Source organism: Fukomys damarensis, unplaced genomic scaffold (assembly GCF_012274545.1).
Source record: "Fukomys damarensis isolate Sample0158 unplaced genomic scaffold, DMR_v1.0_HiC HiC_scaffold_14, whole genome shotgun sequence".
In the NCBI taxonomy this organism is placed as follows: Eukaryota; Metazoa; Chordata; class Mammalia; order Rodentia; family Bathyergidae; genus Fukomys; species Fukomys damarensis.
In genome coordinates, this window is record NW_022900926.1 from 81149970 (window position 1) to 81170701 (window position 20732).

Below are 20732 nucleotides of genomic sequence, written 5' to 3' on the forward strand. Positions count from 1 at the left end.
TTACTCTTGGCTGTTATATGTGAGGTCAGATGACAAAAAGTTAAAAATCTTGCCACCAGGTAGACAAAAAGATTACTGAGTAACTTTTTTTTTCTTTTGGTAAAAAAGTGAATTATATCAATGAAGTTGTGTACATTGGCATAGCCTGACCACAGAATATCAGAGGAAAGTATGTCTGTATGTAAGAGACAGTTCACCTTGACCTTGAGTTCAGTGACCATCCAAGTTCCAATTTGCTCTTCCTTCCTCCTTGAAGGCATCTCCAAAAGTGCACAGACTGGAGGAGGCAGAGAATTATGTCATCTGCTTCTTAAAGTTTTCATTCAGTTAGGGTCAAGGCTGTACATGTCCATTTCTATTGTAGATGGAAGATTAAACATTCATTTTGGATTGTCTTAGAGAATTGTGCATGGTACTTTACATTTTTTTCACACTTCTTGGACATATTTTGTTCTGAATTTCCTCCCTCCCTCCCTTCCTTCCTTCTTTCCTTTCTTCTTCTCTCTCTCTTTCTGTCTTTCATCTTTCTTTCTTTCTTTGATCCTGGGGCTAAGACCCAAGATCATATTCATATTAGTCCAATGTTTCACCGCTAAGCAACCCTCCCAGACTATTTCTGAATTTGTAAGCAAAGGGACTTAAATTTTGCAGTTTTACCTAGTGAGTGCTGTTAATGAAAATCATTCTGGCTTATATTGATATCAGTGATTACACCTTTGTCTTTACTCTTTGGTTCTATTTAACCTCATTTTTGTAAATGGTGTTCTGGCCTTTGAAATCTGGCCGGATTCCTGAGATGGCTATTTTCACCATTCAGAGTAATATTTTTTGAAGAACAGTATGTAACTATGCATCTTAAAACATTTTTCTTACCACAGAATTAGCCTCCTGTAGAAAATATAAATTAGCAAAAATAAAAAAGAGACTAAAAGTCACCTTTAATTTCACCTTTTACAGATAAACACTCTCACAGTTTTGAGGGAATTGCATTTTCCCCTATGCATAAAAAAAGCTAATGTTATTTTCTTATAGGGCTTAGGGGGTTAAAAGGGAAAGAGAGGATTATTTCACTTCTTGCTTACATTTTCAGTTCCCTCAAGGTCCCCTCTTTAACAGACTGTCTCTGGAGTGATTCAGGATGCTGAAGCAGTTGATCACTGAATAAATCTTCCCTGACTCTGAAAATGTTACAGTATTATGCAGCGCACACATCGTGGGTTGCAGCTGAGCTGCTCTGTGGCCAGAGATGATCTCTGGGTAAAGAAATTGCCTGGAATTACCCAGGGGAGTTTGCATTTCAGTAGCAAAATAGTGAGTGCTGGAATGGAATTGAGTGACTTGCTCCAGTTTTTGGCCATATAAACACTAAGCAAGGGCTTGTGGAGTGTAAGATAAAAGAAATCTCCATATCATTTGATTCAAGGAAGAGCAGGACACCTTGTAAATGTCACTCATTAGAAAACCCCAGAAATGGGCTCTTTCAAATATATCACCTAAATGCTGGCAGGATGGAATGTCCTGGAAGGCCCACTTCTCTCGGAGCCACCCCGAATGAGAAAGCCATGTAGCATGAGGTAATGTCTGCTTCTGAGAGTTTCAGAGCCTCAGACGCTGGCCTGTCCTCTGAATGGGTCTTGGGATGTGGGAGATGGGGGAGTAATATCTTTCAAAATATCCTTTTCTCGTAATCTATTTCCCCAGCTCTCGGACAATGAGTAGTCAGTTTTTATATTTGCATTCAAAGGAACAGTTTTATACCATTCTGGCCATTAAAATGATATTGAGATCTAGCCTTGCAAATTGTGCTTTGTGTTTTCAGAATTGAGGCTGGTGACTGCACATAGTATGTGCCCAGTGAAAATTCACTCCATGGAGAAATGAGTGAAGATGTATGCTGAACACTGACTTAGGACTAGCTAAAATATGTGAAGGGCATGGCCACATCCAGTAGGGATTATCTTCGTGTGTCATTTCTCCTCCATGTGCCTTGAGGTACAGCTAATATGACACAGTCTATAAGGGTTTCAGATCATAAGCTTCAATTCAGCAACAGATGAATTTTCCAGAGGTACAAGGTAAGAAGGGGTGGCAAACATAGCTCACAGTAAACATTCTCACTCTAAATGCCCTTGGGTGAAATATTTATTTTCTTATATAGACTTGTGTTTTCCTATATATAAACTTTCTCACTCACCTGTGAGGGCGTTTGAACTTGAGCTCCTTGGTATATGGGGCAAAGCAACTTCATGTAGCAGAACTACTGACTGTGGCTCTTGGATGTGGGGCAGAACTTTAAAATTTCCAAATGCTCTCCAGATACACCAGGTATAAGTGCACTGCAGATAGGCTTTTGGGGACCAGTGATACAGAGGAAGGGATAATGTGACTTTTTCATTTTTCTACAATTTATGTGAACCATTTAGTCTTAATGTCCAATTACTATGCAGTACTGTAACAGTTACCACATGTATGTTGTTAAATATGTGCCTGATTAGCTTTATTACAGGTTGTATCTGAAATAGCAGCAACAGTTTTACATGGGGTCTCAATCTTCAGAGATTTTTATGAATAGAATATTAGAAAAATAACAGGAAGTATAGTTCAGGCCCAGAATTCAGTACTATGGCTTTTGCAAATTTTTTCTGTGTAAATCTGTGTGCAAAGTTAAGTTGTAAACATCTTGTCTTCATTTTAAAAATATTTTTAATCTGGCAGATTGTTGTTAGTTTTTTTTGTGATCTTTGGCTTTTCATTTCTTTTTGATAAGCTTGGAAAGGAAAAAGAGAATCCCAACTCAAGCAGAAGAAACAAAAATCTCTTGTGATGCCAGTCTCCCTGCGTGTCACTCCCTTGCTGACCTCAGATCAGAACACTCTGTGGGGCCGGCCCATCAGTCTGCCTGGATGAATGTGGGCGTGGCCAAGAAAACTTGAACCAGAGTCTTTATTGAACTCAAATATCCATGCCAAGGATAGAAGAACATTTTGTTTGGAACAGATACTACAAATGACCAGAGATATCCTCCATCCTACCACCTGCCTTCACTGTGCCAGGAGTTCCAGGGCAGTGTTGTTCACATCAGAAATATTAGCAGGCATCACCTTTCCCGGCAGTTGTCTGGGACTCAAATTTTAGCAAGTTGTCACCATCTTGTGCCTTCCTAGAAAAAAGGAAAAAGTTTTAAAGACCAGCTAAACAGATCGTATGGATAAAATAGTTATATCAAAGAGCAAAATTTTGAAGGTTCATTATTTTAAACCTTGTGAATGAACAAGGAAAACACTGCCTAAATAGGGAAGGAGGAGATAGGATGATGACTTGACCCTCCTCTATGGGTGCTCACAAAATGCCAGGCTTCTCTGGGGTCCAGTGATCAACCCATCACTATCAGGAATTCCTCATTCTGAATTACTCAGCCACTAATTGACAGCCACTCTGTTAAGTTCAGTGAACAGGAGGAGCTCCAGGAAGAGGAATTTTCTTCTCTTTTCTTTTCCTTTCTTTCTCTCTCCTCCTCTTCCTCCTACTCTTCCCCCTCAGCACCTCATCTCCCACCAGCTTTCCCCTTCTTTTCCTTCTTTTTCTCCTCTGGGTCTATTCTCATTTTTACCTTGAGTGAACTCCCAGGGAGGTGCAGCTGTTTGCGCAGGTGCGTACTCAGGCAGCCAGGCTCACCTGACTTCACTTTCCAGCCAGTGCTAACTTCTGACGTGACCCTGGGCGTGTTGCTGATGCCAACATCACCTGTAATGTTACTGTAAGGGTCATGTGAGCTTGTGTATATGCAGTGGCCACTGAAGTGGTTGCTGTGTTCCTTTTCTTCAGCCTGTGGAGCTTGCACAAAATTTCCCTGATGCCAGAGTGGAAGTGACAGATACTGTGTCTATTCAAGAGAAGCAATGAGCCTTTCCAGGGCAGGCGATCCTGTTTAAATCACTCCTCCTTCAGCCAAGGGCACTGGGCATTTACCCTATTTGCCAGGAATGATAATTTGCATCTGGGAACCAAATCTGACCAGAAACACAGTGTGAAGTCTTCCAGGTCTGTGACTGCTAAAGTGTGACATAGAAGCCCAGTACAAATAGGCACTGAGAAGATGTTGTTTTCTTGAGCATGCACTGTGGGGAGGGGCATGTCAGGAAACTCGAGTTCAGTGTTGGGGTGACTTTCTTCCTTTCTTATTCTGCAACTTTTTTTCCTCATTGAGTTTATTGGTACATTTTAGGGATACAGTACAGTTATATTCATCATCGAGATCCTGTACCTTTACATGACAGGTCTTGGTTCTCATTTTTTCCCCTTACCCCTGCCCTCCCTTCACCCCCTCCACCCCTCCCTATTTACACTTTATTTCCATTTTTTCATTTTCTCATGTTTTTTTCTTTTCCCTTATTTCCTTTCCCCTACCCTTCCCACTTCCCCTACACTGCAATTGTTGATAGCAAGGAATTTAAGAAGAAAAATAGATTAGTCAAATGTATCTCACTGAAGTAAAACTAACTCTACCTGATTTCTCCCCCCACTTTTTTTTTTTGGTAGCTGGGATTGAACTCAGGTCCTTGTGCTTGTGAGGCAGGCAGTGGAACCACTGAGCCAAATCCCCTACCCTGGCTCCTTTTAACATTTTGACTGAGTCTAGTTCAAGTATCAGTTTCTCAAGGGGCATCTTGTGATGCCTCCTGTCTGTCTTGCTCTTTGCCTAATCCTATGATGATGCCTTACGAATGCTTTAGTGTGATTATTTTTATTGCCTGTTAACTATTTTGCATGTTTACTTATTGTCTCTTTTAAGAGAGTGTCAGCTACTAGAGGTGTGGGGGAGGAATTTCTCATTTCTTTTGTCATTTTTCAGTTCCTAATTTGGGAAGGGCATGTGATGGTTGGTGTGGCAGTAAACACCAATGAATAAACACATGCTCATATTTCTAGAAGACGATTGGGTGCACTCAGTGATTCTTACTCTAAGAAAGATTTAAAAGACTGAAAGCTAGGAGGAGACTGATGTTTGTTTAAGACACCTGGTCTTATTAATTTAATGCAGAATATTCAACCTATTGAATCTTCACTAAGCAAGTGATACCTGGAATGCTGGAGGAATACCAGACCAGGAGTTATGGCTGGTTTTGTTCTCAAAAGTATGATTATTTACACAATTCATTTCAGCTTTCTCTGCCTAGGCTTCCTTTTCCATTAAGTGGAGGTATTAGATTAGATAGCCTCTAAATTTCTAGTATTTCTAAGATTTTATCTTTCAATACTTTAAGGTCTTTGTTGTAATCACACATGTTCATTTTATAGTCTTACAGCCACCCGTGGAAGATGTAGAATTGAATTAGCCACCCCTCTTTGAAATCAAATTTCCAATGAACAATTTTTATTATGTTTCTTTTTTTGTTAAATATTAAAACAAATAGTTGGCAAATTGACTATTTGGTTCTATGAAATTTTTTCCCCAAGTTGAGGATTCAAAGGAAGATGTTTAAAATAAGTCAAGAATACCTTTCTAGTAATCTTTATGAAAAATATTTCATATAATTTTTATAATTACATCTAGAATTTTTGTCTATAATTGAAAAACTTAATATTATGGAACTGTAAAAAGTAAAGAGGCTAAGAAAATAATTTCTAGAATAAATATATTTTTCCTGGTAAAATTATAGACAGTATTATGAATGTTCTGCCTGATTAACTTCCGATTATAACATTCTAATTGGAAAAGTCCTTCAGGTAAAACAGGACAAGCTATGTCATAACAGGCTGAGAGGCAGGGCTCCATATACACAGGCAGCAAGTATTTAAGTGTGATTCTGAGGTATAGAGTTCTGGGTTAAGGGCTTGTAGGGAAACAATAAAATTTGGGAACTTTCTTTCTTCAAAACATTTACAGTTTGATGTAAGACTTGTATTCCTTAAACAGCACAATATTTACCAAACAGTATTTATTTATCAGTATTAGTTAACGGTGTTAAGTAAGTAAACACTCAAACTTTTATTTTAAAGAGAAAAATATAAAACAGTAGCCTTTCAATTTCTTTCTCAAAATAATTTATTCTTTGCTTAACCTGAAAGTGTTACTTTGGCTGTCTATACTTTGAAATTTGTGATTGATGTTCTGATAACTCTTGGCCTGCCCAGATTTTTAAATTTCTTAGTTGAATACAACACAGCACTTGTCTTAAGAAAGTATTATTGCATTATTTTGTGTATACAGATTCATCTAAAAACCAATCAGCAGGAAGGGCTGGGGATTTAGCTCAGTGATTCCATCACCTGCCTTGTAAGCACAAGGACCGGAGTTCGATCTCTGGTACAAAAAAAAAAAAAAAAAAAAAAAAAAAAAAAAAAAAAAAAAAAAAAAAAAAAAAAAAAAAAAAAAAAAAAAAAAAAAAAAAAAAAAAAAAAAAAAAAAAAAAAAAAAAAAAAAAAAATCTGAAGGAAAAGAAGACATAAATAAAATATTCTGATTTCTTTGAGGTCCTAGTTGAGTTTATTTTCAGGTCCATCTATCTCAAAATTTTATATTTATTTATTCACCGTCTACTTTGATCCAAAAAGAGTTTAAGGTTATTCTGCATTCCCTATTTTTAGTTCTTAAGTGGAACTAATGTGATCAACCAGAGAGTACAAAGTATGTCCTATTTTGAAAACGTGGCAAGCAACCATCACTGAGAAATTAGAGGGATTGCCGAAAAGCCTTCTAAAGCTGGAGTATTTTCCCCCATTGACCCTCCTATTATCAAATTTCATTCCAATCATTTCTTAGGAATTTTCTGTAGACAGGCATTTCAACTGGGTTAAAATGTTACCTGGGAGAGTTGCCAAATAAATCAATCTGTGTTAATGCGCTATATATATGATTAATTCATGGTTGCAAACAGTGCCTCAGGGGCCAGACCAATGGCTTGTGGCAGGGCAGTTAGGGTGTGTGGGGTAGGATGTTAGCCCCCAGCTCCTCTGGGGCTGGCTGTGTGTAGCTCGGCCTAGTGATCTGAAGGATGAGGGCCCAGACAACCTAAAAAATCTCTCTGGTCACCTTGATTTGGCTGAGTGCATGGGTTTCCACCTGTGAATTCAGTTCATTAGTAATGCTGCATCCCCACAATGAGCGCTGGAGCAGGTTAGTGTTCCGAGTGCTCTGACTGAGGGCTGGGGTGGCGATATCGGGGTGTACTATTCAGTTCTCTGCTAAGAAAAAAACCCTGAGAAAATCAACTTAAAAGGAAGAAAGGTGTTAGCTCATAGTTTCAGAGATTTGAGTCCCTGGTCAACCGGTCCCAGTGCTTTGGGCTGGGGACAAGGCAGTGCACTGTGGTAGGGTGGCACTTGGGAAACAAAGAAAGAGACAGGAAGTGGCGGGTCTCAAGGCAAAGCCCTAGTGACCCGATGTCCTTCCACCAGGCCCCACCTCTTAAATGTTCCACCACTTCCCAATAGCATAACAGGCTGCTGACGAAGTATTTAGCATAGAGGACTTTGATGGACATTGAAAGTCCGAATCTTAAGATGGTTACGAAATATGGGAACCCAGGTGAGGGACCCACGACCTACGGCGTTGACTGGAGTACAGCTTGAGAGAGGATGAGAGGCAGAGATGTCTGAGCCGCATGTTTTTATCTTGCGTGGGTTGAGACTCTGAGAGACTGGGAAGCTTCTGCCAACTTCAGAAAATGACACGCATTCTCCTTTGATGTAGAAGCTGCTCATATTTGGAGGATTCTCTGTGTTGCTTGGTTTTTGAGAAGGTAGAAGGGCCCTGCTCTATCAGTAAGCAAACGAGTCCCCAGTGAGGTTTCCTGGCTGGTTTCCAGCAAGAGGATTAGCAGTGATGTAAAGAAACAAGAATGCACCTCCAAGAGTGTCTTCTTGGCACTGGAATCAGCCAACAGCTGGCCTTCAGAAATGCAGTCTTTTAATTCAGCACCAAAAATATAATTTTTTAAATGGGTCCCAAGAGTCCATTGTGACAGCCTGACACTTATGATGAGGTGATGCCACCTCTGCCAGCTTCAGAGTGAAAGGTCTCACAGTACCACAAGCTGGGTCTCGGTGGGGGACCTGGGGACCCCGCGCAGGTGACTTTGACAAGTGGTATTCCGACATGGAGCCTACCAGAGGTGGCAGAGAAAATTATGGGTGGCAGGTGTGAGGGTACAAGGAGAGCATTATTATCTTAAGCATGATTAGCACCGGACAAGTGGCTTGTTTGTTATCTGTAAAGGGAAATGTAGGGCAATCTAAAGCTTATGGCTCTAATTGTTTTCCCCTCATGAGGTGGTCATTAGGGGGAGCTCTGCACTTGACAAAGATATGTAGATGGCTCGGTTCAGTCACATCTGAAAATTTTAGAGCTTTCACAGGCCTCATTTGATATTCTTTTTCATGCTGTGTCTTTCCCCTGCAGCAACAAGTGATTGCTTTGGGATATGTCAGGAAGGGTTATGAGAAGACACTGGGGCTGAACAAAACACAACTCAGTGATGTTGATTAGTGTTTTGGAATAAGAAGAATTTTTACATGACTGTGAGAGTGAGGGAAGAGGGAGAAAGAGAGAGGAAGAGAAGTTCTTACTTATTATGAGAAGGGCCGCATATGCGTGTGACTTATATGAGTCTAAGGGCTTATTTTTTCATTGTTATGACCACCACATCGCTTTGTCATAAGACACTGATAATAGCCCTAGAAATTATCACCATATAGCAGCTGACCAACAATAGATCAGACACAGTTAATTTAGGAACAATCAACAATTTTAGTGAATTGTTCAATAGTTGACATTGAGTGGTTGGAGCGACTGCATCCACAGCCAGCGTTTTGCATAGTTTTGCAGTCTGTGTGCTGGCTTTGATGCATTGATTTAATCTGTAGTGAAGACAAAGGTCTGGAAATGTCAGTAGGATCTGTAGCCGTGTGCACCTGCACACATAGACACTCCCTGTGTGCTGTACTGCTGTTATAAGAAGGAACCCAGGCCCTGGCTTTCTCCTCTCCTGCCCTCTTCCTCTTCCTCATCTTCTCATGCATGTAGTAGATCAGCCTCTGCTTATTTTAATTCCCATCAGCTAGGGAAAAATGGAAGAAAGGATACGTAACTGAGGTTGAATGCGTTAATTTCTTGGCTGTTTTTGTTAAGCAAATAAAAAACAATAACAAACATGTTTGGCTAAAATGAAACACAAGTTCTGCTTGTGGAATTTGATGTTCTCCACAATGCCAGGCTTCCACTACCATGTATATGTGTATTTCCTAAATAGTAATATCAGCAAAACTTCACAAGCATTGGGGTGGGTAATAATATTTCTTCAAAATATTTAGAAGTGAAAGTCATTTCAAAGGACTTTAATTGCCATGGAATGATGCCACTTCCCACTTAACTTTTTTTTTTTTTTTTGCCTCAAGGTCCCCTCTGCACAGATTGTTGAAGGCATGATTTAGGTTTTTGGAAGCAGCTGATGGTGGCATAAATCTGGCCAGACAGGGAGGTTGCTGTGCAACTGTAAGTACACTCTGTGTGCACCCAAATGTCACAAGAAACACTCAGGAATGAAGCAAGCCGGGACTGCTGGGCACCCTGACCAGTGCAAATAAATAGACTAGCAAAGGAGAAAGTGTAGGTTCATGTGTTTAATCCAGAGAGCTATAAATCCAGCATAATTTTGGCCCCCACAGGGGTAATGTTAAAAAGACCTTGGTCAGTGTTCTTAGAAGTGAGATCTGAGGACTCCGGCCTATAGTCTCACTGTTGATATACTGCATCAGAGCAAGGAAATGTGTCCTACTGATTTTTCGTACCATAAAGTTTTAGAACTACTGCCTTAGGGACCCCAGGGTCCCTACCCTAAAAGGTCAGCATTGGAAAGTGGGGAGCTGTGGGTGATTCCCTGGTCCTTTCACCTGCATCCTCACAATATTCTCCAGAAAGAACACACTACCAATGAACCACAGACAACTTAAGCAAATTGTTCAAGGTCACACAGCTAGCTGGAGGTGTGAGTAAGACCCAGAGTCAGCCCCGCCCCCCGCCCAGCAGTGAGTCCTCCTTAACTTGACTGAAAATTAGTATTCTTTTCACTAAATCATGAAATGTAGATTTTTAAATTTCCTTGTCAAAGGAATCCCCAGACATCATTCATTATAACTAGGCACGAATGGAAAGAGTTTAATTCCCATTTCTTAACATTTGTTTGGGCTTTTCTTAACCTGCAAGGGGAGCTCCAGTGTCTCCCAGCTATGGAACGGGTACTAGCTGCTGCCCTCACACATGGTGTGGATACCTCTTTCTCTGCACTGCTCTAGGAAATGGGAGAGAAGAAGCCCTCCTGCCCTGTACACAGGGGAAATCAGATGGCGCACTCGTCAGAGTTTGCATTCTTTTATCCAGTGTGCTGTATCATGTCTTACACCAATGTTTGGTTTTCCCATTGTTCATAGGAATACAAATAAAGTTTATTACATGACTTTTAGGTTAAAATTTTTTAAAAGTTGGGAGCATTCATCATTTTTTTCAGCTTTAATTGAGTTTATTGGTACATTTTAGGGATACAGTACAGTTACATTCATTGTTGGGATCTTGTACCTCTACATGACAAGTCTTGATTCTCATTTTTTTTTTCCTTACCCCTGCCCTCCCTTCACCCCCTCCTCCCCTTCCCATCTACAAACACTTTATTCATCATTTTTAAAAAAGATTGTCATCTAGAAAGAAGTTCTTAAAGAGGTTTCTCCTTTAGGGGTTTATTTCTAGTTAAGTACACTACCTCTTGTTTTTTGAGATACTGATTTTAGAATATTCCAGAAGAGCTTCTTGGTGGACTCTGACCTACAGTATTTCTCTTTCAGATCAAGAATGGAATCACACAGGTCAGTGAAAAAAATTTAGGCCCTTGGAGGCAGACAAAAGCAAGCTGCTGAATTGTTTGGGCCCTTGATTCCTTGATGATCAAATAGGTATAATAAAATATTGACCTCAGGGGGAGGTTGTGATGACCAAGTTAGATACAGGGTGTGCAAGACCAGTCCCAGCATCAGTATAAGGAGGAGCCACATTCAGGTCTTTCCTTACTTAGGGTAGGTGGAAGAGACTGGCAATGGCCATGGGCTGGGAACTTGTAGCAGGTAGAAGCTGTAACAAAATGCTGGAAACAGGGAAGGGTAGCTGACAGATTCCAAAATATATGCAGTTTCACCTTCATCAGAAGTGAGCTGCAAGAGACAAAAAAGGAATTGGGGTGCATTATGTATATGTCCTAACTCCATACGAGGAACATAAACATTGTATATGGCAAATATGTACAAAAAGAAAAAAACAGGAAGGAGATTGAGGAATGGGTAGAGGGAGGAGAAAGGGGAGGGAAGGAGGTGGAAAAAGGAATTAAGATGTGTCACATACATACACCAACTCCACCCAAGGAATGTCAACAATATGTACCAGACATGTGGACCAATAAACTAAAATAACAAAGAAAAATGAGCCAATCATCCCTGCTGCTTCGATTCCAAGCCTCTTCCCAGATGCACAGTGTCTTTACAGGGTGCTGTGCGTGTGTGTAAAGCTGTGTTATACTCACGCTGCCTATCCTAAGCTTTGTGTCGTAGCTGAGGCACTTAGTCATTTTGTGACTTTGAGCAAATTACTTCCTCAATTTCTTCATCTGTAAAACGGAGGTAATAATGGTGGCTATTTTAATGATATAATAAGGAATAAATGTGAAGTGCTTCCATGGTACCTGGTACGGAGTGAATGTTCAATAAATGTTATCTCATAGCCCCCACGATAGGAAGTATCTCTCGCTATTATTCACGTTGTACAGTTTAAAAAGCTGCCTTCTCTCAGCGAAGCCCCTGTAATAGTCATTTTTTCATTGCTGGGACAAAATACCTGATGTATACAACTTAAAATAGAGAAAGGTTATTTTCTCCGATAATCTCAGAGGTGTCAGTCTAAAGTCAATTGGCTTCAAGGCAGAAGCATCATGGCAGAAGGTCATGGCAGAGGAAAACTGCTCACCTCAGGGAAGCCAGGAAGCGGAGTGCGAGGAAAGAGCCCAAGAAGAGATACACCCTGCAAAGACATGTCCCCAGTGACCTACTCCCCACAGCTATAGGTTGGCATCCTTATGATCCCATCACCTCTCTAGGCTCTGCCTCTGACTATAGCTGCACTGGGATCAAAACGAGTTTGTGAGGGGCAATGTTTTGAGGGGATCATATGGTTTATATCTAGGTGTTCCCCCAAAGTTGCATGTGCCCATGGGTGGGGCTTTTGGAGGTGACTGGATCATGGTGTGTGATACTAAATTAGTCCATCGAAGGGTTTATGGTTGGTTGTGTTGTTGCGAGGTGACGCCTGGTGAGAAGAGGTAGGTCACTGCAGGTATGGCCTGGAAGGGTGTGTGTTTCTTTTCCTTCTCCTGAGGTAATTTGCTTCCTGCTTGCTAAGTCAAGAACAGTTTCTCCTCTGCCATGATTCCCTGCCTTGGAGCCAGCTGACTATGGACTGAAACCTCTACAAACCGTGAGCCAAAATAAAACTTTCTTTCTTTAAATTGAGGGTAGTAGGTGTTGTTTCTTAGTAACAAGAAAGTAATTAAGATGGTGATTAATGGCAACATTTCTTTTACTGTAATAGATTTAAGATTTTTTTTACTTAATCATATTATCATACCTTGTAGTCTACATTTATCCAGTTCTTTCTATAAGTTGCTTCCATCTTGATAAACGCTATATCTTTCTCATTTTTAATTGTCTTTATAAGTGTCTACACTTGATTCAAGTTTCTCGTTGGTCAAGTTTTCCATCTTCCTTTGTCTGCTTAATAATAATATTGACACATCAAGCAATGGTAGACTATTTAATTATGGCCTGGCTACATGGTGAAAATAATGGACAAATATTAAACCATTTGTGTGAGGGCACTGAAAAGCTATTGCAGCAGCAAGGATTAGAGATTACCAAGATCTTGAAAAGAAGAGAAGTCCAGAGAGGAGAACTGATTTTGAGTGTTAGACATTTTCTTACTGAAAAGTGACAGTTGGGTGGCTGATAGGCTGAGTGGAAAGTGGCTGAACCATTAGGAGAAATGCAGAACCAACTCTCACAGGTCTGGGTGGACAGACCCACCAAGGAGGAGGACTTCAATCCAGGACCTCAGCTGCATCCCCTACAGCGAATCTTTGTATTCTGCTCTTCCTTTCATCGCTCCAGTTGCCCCTGAACACAGGTATGTGCAGCAGGTTAACCTGGTTCCCCATTCTAAACAACTGATATATAGCTGGAAAACAAAAGCTACCATGTTGGTGAGGAGAGAGTACTTCCTGGGACAATTCCCCCTGGAGGAAGCTGCAATGTTTTCATCAAACCACAGAATCAGAAAGAGGTTAAATAGAATTGAAAGACTGCCATTCAGGCCTCATAACAGAGTTGAAATGAAGTGACCAACAGCTTGGATATTTGTGGGATATCAATGGAGATAAATTAATAGAGCTTACAATACAGTGGTCCCTCATTTCACATGCATAAGTCATCCCACGATTCTGGGGAAGATGGCCTTGGTGGTGTTTGTCACCAGATGCAGAGTTGGCTAATGGAAGCAAAACTTTGCCAGACACTTCTGTTTGGGAACGAATTGTTTGTGAACAGAAGCATTCATGAACCAAGGTATTGCATGTATTTTTTCGAGTTACATTGTCTTACATTGAATTACTTGAGAACTCCATCTATCTAGATAGTTTATCTTTGGGTTGGAATATTAGAGTATGGCATGTAGGATCATAATTGGAAATTTCCAAATGTAAAATCTGCTTTTAATTCCAATGTTGAAGAGTACGTGGCTCTGAGAAGTAGAAGGCAATTTTTGTTCTATTGTTTTCCTTTTATACATGAGCCTTGTCAATATAGGGCCTGACTGCCATGTACAACCACTTTGTTGTGAGAGACAGAGGAGAGTTTTGAGTACAGGATGTCTTGGCTGTCGTATAACTGATACACTCAGAATAACTGGGTAAAATGTGGCAGTGCATATCGTATCATGTCCTCTATTCACATGAAGTGAGGAAGATGTAGTATCAATCTGAAGACTTAAAATTCTTTAAAGAAACTTCTTATTTGAAAATATTTCAGATTTACAGAATACTTGCAAGAAGTAGAATAATACAAAGAGCATCCTAAATCTGCACCATATTTGCCCGTTGTTAGCATTCCACCTCATTTACTTTCTTTGTAATCTCTCTCCATATGTACATATATCTATAGTTCTATAATGTTGTATATATGCATATGTACTCATACTATTTTCTGAACCATTTAAGGGTAATTTATATGTAGTATGATATTTTAGCCCTAAATATTTCTGAGCAAATTATATTTTCTTACATAATCCAAGTACAGCTTTAGCTTTGGGAAATTTGACAATTGAATACTTTTTGTCTAGGGTAGGATCCAAGTTGAAATTTTGTTAATTATCCCAGTAGTGGCCTGTATGGATTTTCCCCTTGAAATACAGGATCTAGTCTGACTCACATATTGCAATGAGTTGTCATGTCTTTAGCCTCCTTTAATGTAAATAATTTTTGTAGGTTTATTCTTTTCTGACAGTGGCATTTTTGAAGAACGCAGGTCTTTATATTTTTCCTAATAGAGGATTCTTCCTCTTGTCAGGTGCACTTTCACGGTCAGTTTCTGGCTAACTTGAATGCCTGTTTTTCCAGCATGTTCCTTAGCTGATCCTGTGGCAGGACCTGAGGCAAAAAATGATGATGGGCATCTCCCCTCTTGGATGATGTTAATTTTGATCATCTGGTCAGGATGTTGCCTGAGCTTAACATTGTATAATAATGTTTCCCTGCAATTAATAAGTAGTCTTGAAAAGGCACTTTAAAACCACTTGGATATTATGCCCCGCATTAAATTTTCCCTAGATTTAACATCTATTGATAATTGTTGACTGATCCAATCTGCAACCTATGCTGATATGCACACTTTTCAATGGTGAATATTAGGCAGTCATAAGGTAATTAGGTGTAGAATGTATGTAGTTTATATCCAGCATCAGCTCTGAAAGTATAAAGTTCCTTTCCTTTTCTCCTTAATCTCAGACACTGTGTAGTATTGAGGTTAAGTCACCATTTTTCTTAGCATGATAGCACATTATGAAATTTAGATGAGCTGTTATCACCCTCACCTTGTATACGACCTGTCTTTAGCCATCAGACCATAGGGCTTGGTACAGGTGACATAGATTGGGACTCATTATAGAGCTCAGAAATCAGTTTCTTTTTTTTCACCTGTTTTTCTCCTTCTTGGCTGGTCACACTGGATTGATCTACACTTGAGCTTCTCAGGGTTTTCTTTACTTAACTTGTTAAATGGCTTTTCTTCTCCTGAGCCCTAACCCTAGGGATGGGAAGGGGTTGAGTAAGGAAGAGAAACACCTACCTCTCCAGTATTGACAAAACAGTGCGTAGAAAGGATAAATAAATAAATAAATAAAAGAAGCCAGGCAGCCAACTCTGAGGAGCTTGCAGCCCTACCCCCTGCCAGGAGTTTGCACTTTGGGGCCCACAATTCACACATTACAACAGGATAAGCAGGAAGGTAGCAGGGCTGTGCCTCTCTGCCTCAAGGGGGGTTGCTTTTCCTGTGGCAGAAACTATCTGTGCTCCCCAGTAAGTCCAGGAACAATCTCCACTTATTATACCAGCTCAAAACCCAGGACTGTTTACAGCCTCACGCCGACAAAGCACTAACCCTCACTCATTACTGTCGCTGTGGGGATTTATCTGCACCACACTCTCCTTGCATGGGGCCCACATTTTCATCCAGTAAAATCACATGTTGTTAACTCAATATATACAGTGAAAACAGCACGAATAATGGAACCTTTAATCCTTATTTCTCAAAATTTGATTTCCAGTTTATCCTTCTCTCCTTTCCTCTCTTGTAAAAAATTCTGCTCAGTGCCAAGCAGAATAGATGTTGTCAAGACCTTAGCTCTAAGCAGATTCTATGGTATTTCCATTCCATTACCAGGTAACTTTGCAGATCCAGTTTCTGGATGGATTGATTGTATTTCTTCCCTGGTCACTTCACACGTGACTCATGAGAAATTAACATCATCCTTGTCACAGAGAAAAAGATGGCCTCATTGACATAGTGCATTTCAGCAAATGGAGTGAGAACTTTATGTCTGATTAAACTTATACCTGCAGTAGCAGAGCATGAAAACACACTCACACCTGTCTCTTTTTCTTAGTCTTGTTCTGTAGAGAGATTTATTGGGTTGGAATGGTTTTTGGTATTAAATCAGACACCAGCAATACTAAATCAAACTTCAAGGACGAGGTTTGTCAAAGACTGGCGAGAGGACTTAAGACCCTTTTGTTAACGTACATAGTATTATAGATTATGCAGACAAGTAGTGCTAAGATTGTACCAAGGATATTCAGCTTCTTAAATTTGTATTATTCCAGAGATAGGTCAGTGAAGCCAAATGGACCGGATTTACATCAGCTGCTAAGGCAATCTTCATGCATAGATCAACTGTCTGCTCCTTTTACAGTTTTAGTGAGGTATGCCTGCATTTCTTAAGTACCATAGCTCTGAGTCTGAGTACCTCTATACATATGCATTTGTGATTATTGATCATATATGCACTATAAGTGTGTATATGAATCGATGGCTGCATTCCATGTTTTACATGGAGTATGCCAGTATTTAGGAGGTCAGTATCTGGAGTTCACTGGGGATCACTCAGCAGCTCTGCCCTCTTTACTAGGTCACTTTGGCTAAGTTCTTTATTTCTCTGTTTATAAACCAGTAATTCTGAATCTTTTTACAAGGCTGTCCTGAAGACTGGATGTGGTAATGTATGTAAAGTGTCAGCATGGTGTCTGGCCCATACTAAATATGTAATAAGTGTTAGTTGTCATGAGGTAGGTAGTTTATTATGGAATAAATTAATTGAACTGTGGTTCATATGAGCCTAATTGGAAACCACTGGGGGGGTGGACAATTAAATAATCTAGCTAAAATGAGATTGATCTACACTGATCATGAAAGGGGGCAAGATATTAGATTGGTCAGATGTGACTTATTCATTTCATGGATTTAAGTATATCCTAAGAATTTCTTTCAAAATAACTTATTAATTGATCTCTTTTTATTATCACTCCCAAATTTTGAGGAGGTGGAGAAATTGTAAAGAGATTTTTTTCTTCCACATGCCTCTCCCTTTGGATGGCTCATTTTTAACAAACAAAAGGCTTTGCTAATGTGTTTGAAGAGATGTAAGGTCTTCAGCAGTGGAAACTTTGTCCTGGGAAGTAAGTTACACCACTGCCATTATCTTTTCATCTCACTAGGATTTTAGAAGCCTGACGATAAAGCTGTGAAGTGGCCCTTGAGAGGAGAACTGTGATCCTCTGCCTAGTGGCTATCAACATTTGCTCAAATGCCTGTGAAGAAGAGAGAAAGAGATGGGGTTAAATGCAATGCTTTAGGAGGGTCTAGGAGGAACCTCCAAGGGCTCCATCCGTACTAGGGGAGCCAGATCCAGCTTGGCTCAGGCTTGTCTGTCCCTGCAGAACTTCCCTCCAGGAATGCCTATCACATCTTACCATCGAGACCTTTTTTTCAAGCATTAGCAAAACCCCTGTGTCAGAAAAATAAGCATTCCTGTTTTCACTTCATACAGTGGGAGATAAAGATGAAAATAAAACATTTCTCCCCAAATATTACTGTGCTTGCATTGATGGAGCCTGTTTCTAAATGCAGGAGAGGCTGATTTCTCTATGTGCCTCCCTCCACTTGCTATACCTTTCTTTTAACCAAGTGACAGAATGATCATGTCCCCAAATAATCTCCCATGTATGCGAAGTCCTAGGACTTGTGATTTCAGAATCTCTTCTGTGACTCTCTCAGACCTCTAAGGAGACAAAAGCGTTCAAAACAGACACATGTGTACACATACCTGCCCATATGCTGCAGCCCTGAGGGTGGAGACTAGTGTCCATCCAAGAAGTTCTGAACAGGAGAAGAGGCAAGGACAAGTTGGAGACTTGTGAAATTCCCGAAGGTACTGGTTTCATGGTGGGATGGACTGACAGTTTACTCATAGTGACTTTTCTATGCTTTAAGGAGGCAATGACTTTCACACTTAGCATTGGGCTACTCATTTGTCTTATTTGTCTTACTGCTATAATCTATAGCTTCTCCTCTTCCTCTCATTTTTCCTTCTGAGAATCTAAGGCCCTATGATAGGGTAAATTACCTTGTCCCAGAATGGAATACCTCTTTATGCCCAGCTGCCAGACTTAGTCATTGCAGACAGTTGCCCATTAGCAGATAGACAGTTTTGCAAGTGATATTACTTGATTTTGAGTGGGTTCGGTTCAGACCCTGCAGCAGATTTAATAACTGGATATGTGATTATTTTAGCAATGTATCATTTTTTTCCAGAAACTAAATTTGCTTTAAATTTGGTTCACTAAGGTTTCTTCCACATGCCTCTCCCTTCAGATAGCTCATTTTTAACAAATGAAAGCCTCTGTTAATGTGTTTGAAGAGATCATTACTGTTTCTCTGAGTGCAGCCTATTGTCAGCACTGTCTGGCTTAAAACTTCAAGACCACGTGCAAGGTCCATTTCCATGAAGCGAAATAGCATCTAGCACATCATAGCTGCTTACATGCTATTTGGTTATTCTGATTAAATACTTGTTATGACTTCTCTTTGATAAGGATGTAAGAAAATAAATTCTTTTTAACTTGGTTGAGTTTATATTTCATTCTGCGTTTTATTCTGCCTTGGAAGTGTGGAGAATAGATATAGAAAATTCCTCAATTCTTAAAAAAAGTCGAATAGTTAAGGTTAAAGAGTTAAATAAGTTAAATACTGAAATAAATGCTTATTTCTCAATTCTCATTGGAACTGGTTTACATCATGATACTCTGAGTCAGAAATATGCTGAAATTTTGTTGGTTTTACTTTACACTTTAAGACTCACTGTTAGAGCAAAGCAAAGTTGATTTTTGCTTTGCCTTCATAGCAAAACAGATGTTTTGGTGCTGCAAATATGGGTGAGGGCCAAATAGTTCCAATAGCTGTATCTGTAGCATGGTTTAGCAACTGAAGGACATTTTATCAGGTGGTTAAGCAACTGATAGCCATGAGTTGAATTGATTTGTGGGTATGCATTTGTGAAGTGCACTAATTTAAACTCCTCTGGGGTTTATCTGGCTTATATTTTTCAGAAAACATGCTATTCCTTTTTAAAACCCATTTAGCCTAGTGATGAGCCTACCGTAAAAAGGCTCAGCATCTACTCCAGGCTCCCCATGGTGGGCCATTTCTCAGTGTCACACTCATCAAGATCTAGAAGAAACAGAAGGATATGATCAAGGATTTTACTTATGATTTTATCCAATTTGCCCATAGTGGTAGGTTCCTGAATCATGAACAAAACAGAACATCCACATAGGAAATATGCAGTGGTCCTTTTTAACAGTGCCTTTTTTTTTTCTTCTTCCTTCTCTTTCCAGCAGGGGGTAGCCTGACATCAGAATTGTTTACAAAAGGCATGAAAAAGCGCTTTCAATCTGTAGTCTTTTAGCTGTCTACCACTGGACGAAGAACTACCCAAACCAAGCCAGATCTTGCTACCCTGATGAATCAGACCTGCCACTCAAGCATAGTGTTAAATGATATTAGCACAAAGGCAATCACTCAGGTACTTCAAACTGCATCTTATCTACTGATAGAAGAAATGAAAGATAGCATTTAGTCTCTCTTATGTGCATTTTGTGCTATGGTAGATTTACATCTGTTTCTATTACCTGGGTAGGCGTGCACTGTTTTATTTCCTCTCCAGGGAGTCTGTCCTTTAAAGCTGTGATGTGGGCCCTGAACCTCCACTGCTAAATTGCTACTTGGAAGGTGGACATCATCATCAAGCACAGAAAACTTTGTATTCTGGCACTTGGCAGGCTTAACTAAGGCTTGGACCCCTTCTCTAGTTAAAGATGATTTCCAATACATAAAACTGTTTTTAAGTGTTAAAAACCTGAAAAAGCAAAGCATCTCCTGATTTCAAGAAATCTGTGTTATGATATATATATGAACTCAAGGGTCTAGATTTGTATTGTCCTTATGGCAGCCAGCAGCGGCACATAATTTTAAATCTAAATTCATTAAAAAGAAGTAAAATTGAACACTCAGTTCTCTGTTCACTCTAAATTTATTTCAGTGCTCCATGGGCCCACATGGAAAGTGGCTACTGTACAGAACTATGCAGGTACAGAACATTTCCGTCAGCTCAGTAAGTTCTGGAGAACAAGATTGGGGTGGAAGCAGTGTACAGGTTTTTATTCTGGATCCTTAAGCAGAGCCTTCGAGAAGAGCTTCTTCATGCTACTGTTTTCATTGGTTACCTCACCCAGGTGAGGGGGAAGAGAGGTTCCTCTTTCTTTATGGTTATCCTGTCCAACTCTCTCAGTGAGGACATAAACATTGACAGCATTGGCATGTGACAGATGTCGGTGTTTACAGGTAACTGCACAGTGCAATGGCACCTCCTTTAGTCAGATTTGCTCACGTGAGCTCCAGAGAGCATTATTTTAAAAAATTGAAAGAAGGGAAAATTAGCTTATCAAATAGCCCTGTACAATCTATTCACTGTTTCTTACACCTGTAGGGTTAGAAAAGTGGCCCGATATTTGCTAAGTAAACAGCTTGTAAACTTG

General features: G+C 39.9%; 1 long non-coding RNA gene across 1 annotated transcript; it reads left to right on the forward strand.

Annotated features, from left to right (window-relative positions):
- The first annotated feature begins 12775 nt into the window (after positions 1-12775).
- Positions 12776-20153, forward strand: LOC104871478. Its single transcript, XR_782882.1, has 4 exons — positions 12776-13216; positions 16464-16562; positions 17914-18067; positions 19533-20153. It is a non-coding gene; the product is annotated as an uncharacterized LOC104871478 (long non-coding RNA).
- Positions 20154-20732: the final 579 nt, after the last annotated feature.